General features: G+C 36.0%; 1 protein-coding gene across 1 annotated transcript in view; it reads right to left on the bottom strand.

Annotated features, from left to right (window-relative positions):
* Positions 1–13,491, bottom strand: part of MALRD1 (MAM and LDL receptor class A domain containing 1) — an 879,021-nt gene that overhangs the window by 425,257 nt on the left and 440,273 nt on the right. The window lies entirely within an intron of this gene.

Genomic DNA, 13,491 nt, shown 5'->3' with positions numbered 1-13,491 from the left:
AGCTAGATTATTTTACTTTAATCACTTTTGAACTTTAAATTTATTAGATCAGATCCCACTTGTTTGGCTTGGGTTAAGAAGGAAGAACTAAAACTAAGAGTTGGATGTTGCAATGAAACAATTGAATAAAGATAGAAAAACATTTCCTAACAATCAGATAGCATGGTCTTACCTGAGTGGTAGTGAGTATCCTCCTTAATAGTGGTAAAAAGGTGAAGATGGATTGGACCCCCCTCCCCTCCAAAAAGTGATCAAATGAGTGACTTGTAAACTTAACAAGCTAAAAACAGTATCAGCCATAAATTTTATAATAAAAACAAAAACTGTTATTTATCAATATATCATGTTCCATAAGAAGAGTAAATGGATTGGTTGAGATAATGATTACAGTCTGTGAGACTTCTATCACTTAAACGAGCAATAAACATTTACTAAGTCTCGATCTGTGCCAAACTCTGGAAAAATAAAGAGACAGAAGACAGTTTTCGAGTTTCACAGTCTATTGGGAGAGACAACACCAATATTTTTTTTCTTTTTTTAATTTTTACAAGGCAATGAGGTTAAGTGGCTTGTCCAAGGCCACACAGCTAGGTAATTATTAAGTGTCTGAGGCTGGATTTGAACTCAGGTCCTCCTGACTCCAGAGCCAGTGCTCTATACACTGTGCCACCTAGCTGCCCATCAATCAATTCTTTATAGGATAAATAGGAAAAAAAAATTAACAGAGGAAAAGAACAAGAAATAAGAGCATTTTGGAAAGGCTTCCTGTCAAAGATGAAATTTTTTTTTTGCAAGGAAGTGGGGTTAAATGACTTGCCCAAGATTACACAGCTAGGTGATTATTATGTGTCTGAGACCAGATGTGGAATCAGGGCCTCCTGAATCCAGGAGTGATGCTCTATCTACCATGCCATCTAGCTGCCCCCAAAGACGAGATTTCCTTTTAATTCTTAAAGAAGTTCAAGAAATATTAATTTAAGTCAAGCAAGCCAGTTGCTGAGATGAAGAAAGAGAGAAATCAGGAAATGTGTTTAAAACCTGAAATTATGAAAGATTTTTTTTAAGTAAGGAAAAAAGACTGCTTTAGTAGAACCAATCAAGAAAGAATTCTAGCCCCTAGCCACAGATTTGGTGTTCCCATACTATTGGAGGAATACCTCATGAAATTCAGAGATCCAGAAGATGTCCTATCTTCCTGTGAACAGGCTGGCAGTGTCATTAGATCAGTTTACTACAATGTTTTCATCAGAAATTACAGGAACAAGATTTATTTATTTTTAGAACCCAGTAGAAAAGTATACTATTGGGGCAGAGTAGATGGTAGTGTGGGGGCAGGAATTCCCAGAAGCTTTTCCCCTAAAAATTCCAAATGCCTTCAAATTATGTCTCTAACCAAATTCTAGAGGGGAAGAACCATCAGAAAGACTGAGTGAAACAATTTTCTAGCTCAAGAGAACTTGGAAGAACCACAGGAAAGGTCTAGTCCACCAGGACTGGGGTTGGAAAGAGCTGCAAAACAGCCCAGGTCTCAATTGTACAGCAGAGAAAAACCAGCTCCATATGGAACAGCCCATAATACCCCTAGGTCCCTGAAGGAAGCTGAGTCTGTAGCACATGAGTAGTTTCCAGATCTCTTGGTCCCACAGATCACTAGGGAGATTGGAGAGTTGGCAGAAGTTTGATGCAGCACAGGCCTCAGGGTAGCCCAACCTCTGGAAGCTCTGGAACCACCCAGCAGATGCTTCCAAAGCACTCAGTCCATATATGTTAAGAGGTCATGGAGACTGCCAAGATGTCTCTGCTATCTCTGGGATAGGATTCTGCTGCATTGTCCATATTCAGATTCAGGGCCTTCCATACCACCACAGCAGAGCAGGGACCATCCTCACAGTCCTGACAAGGGGGAAATGCATGTGGCCATTCACAGACCAGACCACAGAGCATGAGAGCATTCAGAGCCTCTCATAAGACCTTGGAGGAATTAAAGTCCCTGGAAGGTTATCCAAAAATACCCCCCCAAAAAACTTGGGAAATACATTAAAAACAGGTAATAGGCTAAGAAAGTGAGCAAACAATAGGAAAAAAAAAAGAAATCTGACCAAAGAAAATTACTTTAGTCCCAAGGAGGATCAAAATATATACCCAGAAGATGACATAGTCAAACCTTCTGTACCCAAAGCCTCCAAGAAAAATAACAATTGGTCTCAGACTATGGAATAACTCAAAAAAAGACTTTCAAAAGCAAGTAAAGAAGGTTGAAGAAAAATTGGAAAGAGAAATGAGAACAATGCAGAAAAATCATGAAAACCAAGTCAACAGCTTGGTAAAGGAAATAGAAAAAAAAAACAACACAGAAGAAAATAACATGTCAAAAACCTATAAGGTCCAATGTAAAAAGCAGTCCAAAAGTTCAATGAGGAGAAAAATGTCTTAAAAAGCAGAATTATCCAGTTGAAAGATGAGATAAAAAAGCTTTCTGAAGAAAATAACTCCTTCAAATGTAGAAAGTAGATAAGAGAAGCTGATGATTTTGTGAGAAATCAAGAAACAATAAAATAAAACCAAAAAGAATGAAAAACTAGAATAAAATGTGAAATATCTCCTTGGAAAGACAACTGACTTGGAAAACAGATCCAAGAGATAAAATTTTTTAAAAATTATTGGGCTACCTGAAAGTCATGACCAGGAAAAGAGCCTTGACTCCAATTTTCAAGAAACAATACAGCAAAATTGCCCTGATATCCTAGAAGCAGAGGGTAAAATAGAAATTGAGGTAATTCATTGAATCATCTCCTGAAATATACCCTCAAAAAAACCTCCCAGGAATATTATGGCACAATTCCAAAAGTCCCAATTCTAAAGGAAATACTACAAGCAGTCAGAAAGCAGCAATTCAATTATTGTGGTGCTACAGTCAGGATTACACAGGATTTGGCAGCATCTACACTAAAGGCTCATTTTGCTTTGAATATGATATTCTGGAAGGCAAAAGAACTTGGATTATGACCAAGAATCAACTACCCAGCAAAACTGAAAATCCCCTTCCAGGGGAAAAGATGGACATTGAATGAAATAGGGAAATTCAGATTTTCCAGTTGAAATGACCAGAGCTGAAAACAAATTTTGATTTTCAAGTATAGGACTCAAAGCATAAAGAGGGTAGACAGGAAGGGCTAATTATGGATTTAATAATGTTGAACTGTTTGTATTCCTGCATGGGAAAAAATATTGATAACTTAAATGAACCTTCTCATTTATAAGAGCAGTTAGAAGGAGCAAATATAAACAAGGCACAGGAGGGAGTTAAATATAATAATATAAAGATGGAATCAATGGATGAAAAAGGAATGAACTGGCAGAAAAATAAAGCAGAGGTAGAATGGGCTAAGATATTTCACTTAAAAATGTCAAGAAAAAGATTTTAGAATGGAGTGTAAGTGGAAGAGGGAAGATAAGAGGGGGGGACAAGTGAGCCTTTATACATTTTTTCCATTCAAGAAAGATTTTATATAGAGGGAGTTTTACAATTTCCCCCCTAAGTTTGCTTCCCTCCTCCCACCTCCACAGAAGGCAGTCTTAGTCTGTACATTGTTTCCATGGTATACATTGATCTAAGTTGAATATGATGAGAGAGAAATCATATCCTTAAGGAAGAAAAATAAAGTATAAGAGATAGCAAAACCACATAAAAAGATAAGTTTTTTCTCTAAGTTAAATGTAATAGATTTTGGTCTTTGTTTAAACTCCACAATTCATTCTCTGGATACAGACAGTATTCTCCATAGCAGATAGCCCAAAATTGTTCCTGATTGTTGCACTGATGGAGTAAGTAAGTCCATCAAATTTGATCATCACCCCCATGTTGCTGTTAGGGTGTACAGTGTTTTTCTGGTTCTGTTCATCTCACTCAGCATCAGTTCATGTAAATCCCTCCAGGCTTGCCTGAATTCCCATTTCCTCCTGGTTTCTAATGGAACAATAGTGTTCCATGACATACATATACCACAGCTCATTATGCCATTCCCCAACTGAAGGACATTTACTTAAATTTCCAATTTTTTGCCATCACAAACAGGGCTGCTATGAATATTTTTGTTCAAGTGATATTTTTACCTGTTTTATTATTCTCTTCAGGGTATAGACACAGTAGTGGTATTGCTGGATTAAAGGGTATGCACATTTTTGTTGCCCTTTGGGCATTATTCCAAACTGCTCTCCAGAAAGGTTGGATGAATTTACAGCTCCACCAATAATGTATTAGTGTCCCAGCTTTTCCACAACCCTTCCAACATTGTCCTTTCTGGTCATATTGGCCAGTCTGAGAGGTGTGAGGTGGTACCTCAGAAATGCTTTAATTTGTACTTCAAGTGAGCCTTTAATTCTCATTAGAAATGATTCAAAGGGGCAGCTAGGTAGCATAGTGGATAAAGCACGGGCCTTGGAGCCAGGAGTACCTGGGTTCAAATCCAGTCTCAAACACTTAATAATTACCTAGCTGTGTGGCCTTGGGCAAGCCACTTAACCCCATTTGCCTTGCAAAAAAACCCCTCTAAAAATAAAAAAGAAATGATTCCAAGAGAAATGCTATGCACACTCAAACAAGTATAGAAATCTATCTTCTAGAGGAAAAGGAGGAGCAAGGGATGGGAGAAGGTGTATGGGGAGGGGGGGGGTGTAGGTTACAAAAAAGAAGAAAGATCATGGGAGAGGGTAGTCAGATACAAAGCACTTCTGAGGGGGGAGAGGGTGCAAGGAGAGAGAAAATAGAATAAATGGGAATGGGAAGGAATAGAAAGGAGGCTAATACAATAGCAACTGTGGGAAAAATATTGAAGCAACATCTCTGATGGACTTATGATAAAGAATGCAATCTATTCCAGAGAAAGAGTCGGTGGTATCTGAACACAGTACACTTTTTTCTCTCTCACTTCATTTCTCTTGAAGTTTCTCTATCTTTTTTGGGGGGGAAGGGGGGTAATTTCATAGGATTATTGTAGTAATGTGAAAATAGGGGGTAGCTAGGTGGTACAGAGAATAGAGCACTGGCCCTGGAGTCAGGAGGATTTGAGTTCAAATCCAGCCCCAGACACTTAATAATTGCCTAGCTGTGTGACACTGGGTAAGTCACTTAACTCCATTGCCTTGCAAAAAAAATATGAAATTTAAAAAAAAATGTACACTAGGCAAAAGGAGAATATCTATATGCGAGAAAGTGAATATCCTCTCCAGAGTTACAGACAATTTCTTAAAGGTGTTTCATGTAGTGAGGGAAAGCATGTTTCAGATATTTGGTGTGAAATGTCAAACTTCTAAATGCAGAACAATTTGTCAAGAAAACCCATGGACAATATTGGTGTGCCATGGTACAAGAAGTCACAAAGACTTGGGTACAACTGAATAACAAAAACAACTTATAATAATCATATTGCTGAAGTAAAATATAATGAATTTAGTAAAATAGTCTGATTGTCAAATTAATAATCAAGAAAGGAACAAGGCTACTTGTAATCTTGAAAGGAATCTGGCATAGACTATAGACTTGTTCTCTCAATATCTACTCATACTGGCAGGATAAGTATTGAGAATTTAATATACCTTTTCTACTTCTGGGTTCTAGGTTTACCCCTGAGGAGTTGGGGGTTTCTTGCTAATGCCATAAAACTCATAAGCCCAGTATGTTTTGGAGTTTCCTTAATTATGAGTTGATTATGCAAGCAATCTCATAAACTTTAGGTAAACTACTTATTTCTAATAACAGAAGTGTACTCAGCAGGAAGTTGCAGACACTAAAATAATGAAGCTCCTGCTCTGTGTGGAACAAACAAAATACAACAGAACATCTCTCTTTCATCTATCAGAAAAACCTGCAGAGGACTTACTTAAAATGATAAGGAGTATAGAAGAGTAAACAACAATCTTTTATTTGCTTAATTAATTCAGATAGAATGAAAAAATTACTTGTGAATACAGTAAAGAAAATCTGCTAATAACTTTTAGAAGTTGAGGGCAGCTAGGTGGCACAGTGGATAGAGTACCAGACCTGGAGTCATGAGGACCTGAGTTCAGTTCTGGCCTCAGACATTCAATAATTACCTAGCTCTGGGACTTGGGCAAGCCACTTAACCCCATTGCCTTAAATTAAAAAATAACTTTTAGAAGTTGATGGAGCTTTCAATATGAAACTATCTTAAAGACCTGGAGTTACTGAGATGGTAGCTATCAAACTAACTAAAATGAAAAAAAATATAGGAAAATGCTCAATCTTGGAGTGGATGTAGATCAACTGAGATGCAAATGCATTAATGGTGCAATAATGGCGTAATAATGCAATAATGGTAAAGTTGTGAATAGATCCAACCATTCTGGAACTATACCCAAAGGGCATACAATTCAACTTAGCAATACCACTACAAGGCCTGTATACTAATAAGCTAATAAAAGGGGGTAAACTCACATGTACAAAAATTATACCTCTTTTTTTGCAGTGAATTGGGAATTTTGCAAAGAATTGGGAATTGACTGAATGTCCATCAATTGGGGAATGGTTGAATAAGTTATGGTATATATGAATGCTATGGAACACCTTTTCTGTAAGAAACCATGAGTGACTGGACTCTAGAAAATCCTGGAAAGACTTATATGAGCTGATGCTGAGTGAAATGAACAGAACCAGAAAAAACTTGTACACATTAATAACAGTGTGAGGTGAGCACTTTTGATAAATGCAGCTCCTCTCATCCTTTCAGTGATCAAGGATAATACTGAGAGACCTATTATGAAAAATGTCATCTTTATCCAGAGAAAAAACTATAGAGTTTAAATGCAGAGCAAAGTATTCTTTTTTAAAATAATTTTAAAAAATTTTTCTGTTTTAATTGTTTTACTTTTAAAATTTCTTTCATTTTTTAAAATTTTTTGTGTTTTTCCACTTAAGTCTAATTTCTCTTTCATAACATGACTAATATGTACTAATATGTAAAAATGTTGATCACAAAACACCTTTATTGAATTGATTACTACCATGGTGAGTAAGGAGGGAAAAGAGAGTGGTAGAACAATATGGAACTCAAAAGCTTGGAAAGGTTGACTACTTTATTTTTGGTTGAAAATCTCATTTTTTGAATATAAATGGAAACAACATAATAAGATGATTAATTTAAAAAATTTTAAACATCCTGGAGTTAAAATTGTCAACATATTTACCAGCCTTAGGAAAGTTATTTTATTTTGTAGAAAAATTAGTATAACTTTATTATCATTATATTGTTTTTAGTCTCTTACCACTTTTTATCATTTTTGAATACATAATTAGAAGTCCCTTAGAGAGAAGGGATTAATTTTTGAAAACTGCTTATGTCATAAGAACTGTGATGATATGTCCATGACAAAACATGTCTTAAAAATTGTTACTCAAATTATGATAGCAAAGACCCAAGAGATCATTGACTACGTTAGGTTAACTTCTTATTCATCAAATGTCTTTTTCCAACTTTATGTTGTCCTATTTATTTCATTCTTATACTTGCTTAAACATAATAATTTCTAGGGAAAAAAGCTACTGATGTGCGCCTCTATGACCATCATTATGCTCTCCTTCTAACTTGTAGTCCATATTTCCAACTCCACACTCTGGTTTTAACCCTAGGCATCCTTGAGTTCCATTGTATATTTGAAGGAGTTATTTTCTTCAGAAAGCTTTTTAATCTCATCTTCTAAATGGCCAATTCTGCTTTTTAAGATATTTTTCTCGTCTTTGACTTTTAAACTATTTTTTTCCATTTGACCTTGCAGGGTTTTAACATATTATTTTCTTGAGTGGTTTTTTTGATATCTTCTTCACCAAGCTGTTGACTTGGTTTTCATGATTTTTGTGCATTGTTCTAAATTTTCTTCCCATTTTTTCTTCTACCTCATTACATGCCTTTCAACGTCTTTTCTGACCTGTCCATGGTCTGAGTCCATTTCCTATTTCTCTTGGAGGCTGTGGTTAGATCGATTTTGTCATCTTCTGAATGTGTATTTTGAACCTCCATGGGACCAAAGTAATTTTCTATGATCAGGTTCTTCTTTTTTCTGTTGTTTGCTCATTTCCTCAGCCTATGAGTGATTTTCTACAATTTACTACACTTTGGAGAGTTTTGGGGGCACCCCACAAGGACTTTAATTTCTCCAAGTTCATATGAAATGCTCTGATTGCTCTCCTGGCCTGTGCTCTGTTCTACAGATGACCACAGGCATTCCCTTTTGCCCTGGAGCTTTGACTCTCTATAAGTGGTATGGGGGCCCAAACTGTGACCTGGATCTGTGTGTGAACAGAGTAGAGTTCTGGCCCAGGGATAGCAGAAAGTCTTCTGCAGTGTCTCCCCACATCCTTACTATCCTAAGGCTGTGTACTCTGGAAGTGCTGGGTGTCTCCACTGATAACCACCACAGGTTCCCACCTCAGGGCTGCTCTGAGGCAGGTGCTGGTCAGAGTTCCTTGCTCAATCTGGTGCCACAAAATTCTTTCACTGCTCCTTCAAGCCATCCCTTGCAATCCCTGTGCCAAGAGGTCTAGAAACTGCACCCTATCCCATGGACCCAAGGCACCTCCAGAAACCCAGGCACCCCAAGGGCTGTTCCTGCAAGGCTGGACTGGTTTGCTCTGGCCCAGGTGCTTTGTGGCTCTTTCCAACTCCCAGTACCTTTTTTTTTTATTTTTGCAAGGCAGGTGGGGTTGAGTGAGTTGCCCAAGGCCTCATAAATAGGTAATTATTAAGTGTCTGAGGACAGATTTGAACTCATGTACTCCTGACTCAAGGGCCGGTGCTCTATCCACTACGCCACCTAGCCACCCCTCTTGGATATTTTAAGTTGTCTTGGATTGGAAAATTGTATCACTCAGTCTTTGGGTTCTGCCCCCTCTAAATTTTGGCTAGTGTCACAATTTGACTGTTTTTGGATTTTGGGGGGGGGCAGTTACTGGGAATTCCTACTCTCACATCATCATCTTGCCTTTGCACTCTGCACCTTAGGAGAATTCTAATCTTAATATAAGAACATAGAATGATTAGGAAAGAATGCTGTTAAAAATGTTGGTGTTGAGATAAAGGTATGAAAGCTAGATCTAGCTAAAGTTATTCTTTATAATAGCTATGTCATTAAATATAAGATTTTTCAACTGGACTGATCTTAGCTTTTTAATAAAATTATGTTTTTAATTTACCAAAAAGGTTAAATCATTCCCAAACAAAATCACCCATGGCATAAGTTTGCTTAGGCCACAGATTATCTGTCAAGTTTCTAGCAACTTCAACTGTTTTGTGAAGTTTATCAAGATGAAATTTGGAAGCACAAATAAATCTATTTAAACTTGAATATGTAAATATTGACCTATGTATGTTAGAAATAATAATTCTAAGAGAAAGCGAAGATATTTACCTTTTGTTCTCCCTCCAATATTATGCAACTCTATCCTCTATCCTGTGGATTCTTCCTAAGAGTTGGTAAATAAAACATGTAATGTATGCTCCATTGTCTTTTCAAGACATTCTCTCCATACAACAAGAACACATGTATATAAAAGAATACACACACACACACACACACACACACACACACACACACACACAATTTCCTTTACCTAGGCAAGGAGGTACCTTCTCTGCACATACTTTAATGAGAATCTGGCATACCTGGGCTGGTGTCTCCACATGAAAGTCACAAAGCTACCAAGTCTAAGAGTTGGCATTTAAACCTGTGACTTCTTCATTTTAAATCTGACCCTCTAACCATTAAGCAATCTGACTCTTTAATTTACTATTATTATGCAAGCATTTTTGTCTTATCTGATTCTTCATGAATGGTTTTGGGGTTTTCTGGACAAAGATAATGGAGTAGTTTATGATTTCCCTCTCAGATTCATTTTACAAATGAGGAAACTGAGGCAAAGACATTGTGACTTGCCCAAGATCCTAAAGCTAGTAAATGTCAGAGACCAGACCAGACATGAATTCTAGAAAATGAGTCTTCCTCACACTAAGCTCAATACTCTATCCACTGCACTACCTAACTGCTACTTTCCAGTCATATATACATTCAAATCTAGTTTTTATATAAAAAAGGAATCTGAACATGGTGGATTTTACCTATGTATTCACTAAACAACCAACACCCAAGACTTAACATGTCAGACATTTACTGTCTTTCCCCAAAAACCTGCTTCTCCTTCTGAATTCCTTACTATAATTAGAGGGCAATACCATATTCCAAGAACATTTCAAAATGATGTTGCAATCTTTGATTATTCCTAATATTCTGCATCTGAAATGCATTAATTTCATTGTCTGAAGTATATTAGTTTCAGTGTCTATTCTACTTTAGAAATTCTTTTCCCACCTATTTCCTAATTTCTATTCTCTCTAAAGTAACTACAATTTATACCTTTATTACAACCCATCTAGGGCTGATGTAGAGGAAGGAGTGGAACTCCGCTATCATCTCATCATTAAATAGACTTAAGATCGGCATTAAATTGTGCTTTATTTAAAATAATTGACTACTTAAAAGACTAAAATCTATACAGTCTGTATACCATCTTCAAGAATTGGGTAAATACTAAATAGTTCTCTTTGCAAAGGGAAACCATTTTCAATATAAACAGCAAACAATTTCTTTTAATTAAAGGTCATTTTTGAATCAATGACCTATATGCTGTCAGCTAGTAGGAAAAATTCAAAAGACAATTATTAAAGTAAAAAAGGTAGAAGAGAGAAGGTAATGCATGTTATTACAGCTACTCTTAGTAGACCTGTTGCATTAAGTAATGAACTCTGAAAATGTGAAATGGTAAAAAAAAATTAAGAAACTGGCTCTCTTACCAATTTTTGAGATATTTACAGAATAATCCTAAATAGTTAACCACAGTGTAGATTCCAAGAAATAAAATAATTGACTCAATGCTTACTCAATTTGATTGACAGGAATAACATAATAATAATAAATGTTAATGTTAGTTTCATGTAAACTATTTTAAAAGCATAGGATTGTGGTGTTCCCTCCAATGGTACATATGAGTAGACTATTGTTTCAGATGAAGCTTTTAGACAACTAAGGTCTCTCTCATGTGAAATAACAGTGAAGCCAAATTTCTCTCAACCAATTGAACTATTGTTATTAACACTAAACAACAAATTTCAATCTATCTTTATCAAATACTTCAACTCACTGTTCTATTTACTGCAAGAATTTCTATTTCTATTTTTTATTTTTTATTTTTAAAAATTAATTTATTTATTTATTCTTATTTGCCTTGGGTGCTCCTGACTCCAGGGCCTGTGCTCTGTCCGCTGCACCAACTGGCCATACCTGCAAGTATTTCTAAAATAACACTTCTGCATTTCAATATTTTTCCCATAAGATTTGTTTCATCTAAGTCATAGGTAGAGGATAGAAATTGTACTGGGTATGATCAACTATAGAGACCTTCATCCAAATAATAGAAATTTCTCTCCCTGAAAGTACAGATCTATCAATTAACACTTAAATAAAGAGGGGAAAAAAGGGAAAGGGATTAGTGGATCTTATTCTGTCGAGTAATGGTCTTGACATATCTAGTGATTGCAACATAACTCTTCTATATGAGTAAGGATTTATTGATTTATTTTCCATGTGAAAATGACTCACTTGCATGGAAAGTCTTAAAAGTTACAAATAACATTTAGGTATATAATTAGCTTAGGGAAATTCCAAGGGAGAAAATTTCTTCTACCTAGGCTAGGAGGTACCTTCTCTGTATCATATAGAGAGCTGCCTAGGTCACTGAGAGTTTGTAAATCTAATTTGCCCAAGGTTCACAGCCAATGGGTGTCTGATATAGAACCAAAACTCTGGTCTTCCTGTTTCCAATGACAACTTTTTGCCAAACAGTTATCTCTAAAGTACTTATTCTTAGCTATGAATCTACTTAATTATATTTTAAAATATGTTTTGATACCTGCATCTTAACATAATTGGTTTCCTTTGTAATTCTCTAATATTTTAATTAGAACCACCAGATTCCAAAGGGGTCCATGACTCCCCCCAAAACGTTAAGAATTTCTGTTTTTGAGTATCCAACTTCTTTATGATAGACTGTTAACTAAGTATTAAATGCATATTTTCCTATTCTTAATTAGTGTGATAACTTTCAAATGAACTGACCTTGCCTAATGTGTAGACATAGCTTTGTGATTCCTAAGTGGGGAGAGATTGAGGCAGGTGGATTGTTTGAGAAAGAGAAGGGCTACTGCTGATCTGTTATCTGCTTTAAATAACACATTAATATCAGTATGGAGAGTCCCTAAGTGTCACAAGGCTTCTTAAGAAGGGATTAAATGTACCAGTTTAGAAATGGACCAGGTCAAAGTTTACATAATCACCACTGAGAACTGCCCTGTGTATGATACATGCTAAGAGAGACAGACAGAATCATAGACAGAAAATCATAGAGAAAGAGAAAGACAGAGACAGAGAAACAGAGACAGAGAGAGAGAGACAGAAATTCGAAGTCTGAGACAGAGAGAAATAAAAAGACAGACTAAGACAGAGGCACATATAAAGACAGAATTAGATCAAGTAGAAACAAATATGCTAAGGTTCTGGTTTTTCTTTTGTTTTCAAGGTGAGGTATTCTTAGTATAAGAAATCCCTTCTTCAACAGAGATTGTAACACAGTTTTGGGGGGGGAAGTAGGGTATAGATTAGGGTATAGATTATAGAGAATTTCATGACACCCTTAGAGGTTAAATAATTTCCCCATAATCTTACCATTGCTTATGTATTAGAGGAAGGGTTGGAATCCAGATCACCCTGACTTTAAGATCATCATCTACTCACTTTGCTACTGACTCTAGGTTAGGACATGCTTAAATGCTTATTTTCTCACATTTCTGGCCTTGAACAGTTATAATAGTAAAGATTAGATAAATTCTTTTTTTGCTGACCTAACCCTAATTCCAATTCTGTAGCGGAAAATAGCTCTAAATAAGGGGAACACAAGTGTAGAATCCTAAGTAACCTGAAAAGGAAAATAGTCTTTAATGGTTCTGTCTTGAAAAGAATTGCTGGGGCGGCTACGTGGCATAGTGGATAAAGCATGGCCTTGGAGTCAGGAGTACCTGGGCTCAACTCCGGTCTCAGACACTTAGTAATTACCTAGCTGTGTGACCCTGGGCAAGCCATTTAACCCCATTTGCCTTGCAAAAACCTAAAAAAAAAAACCAAAAAAAAAAGAAAAGAATTGTTGAAGTGCATATATTGAACAGTATAATATTTCCTAATTGACTATATTATACATTTCCTATTTGCATACCTATATGTGTGTATATATATATATATATATATATATATATATATATATATATAACAAAGTAACAATGTCTTGTTAAAGATAGAATGGAATGCAATGCATTAATTACATAATTTAAATTTCAGGGGTTTAAAACCTAGTCAAATATGGGATACAATGAAAGA

The sequence above is a fragment of the Macrotis lagotis genome, chromosome 7 (assembly GCF_037893015.1).
Source record: "Macrotis lagotis isolate mMagLag1 chromosome 7, bilby.v1.9.chrom.fasta, whole genome shotgun sequence".
NCBI lineage: Eukaryota > Metazoa > Chordata > Mammalia > Peramelemorphia > Peramelidae > Macrotis > Macrotis lagotis.
The sequence above is the reverse complement of the archived record's forward strand: the minus strand, read 5'-3'. Positions and strand labels throughout refer to the sequence as shown.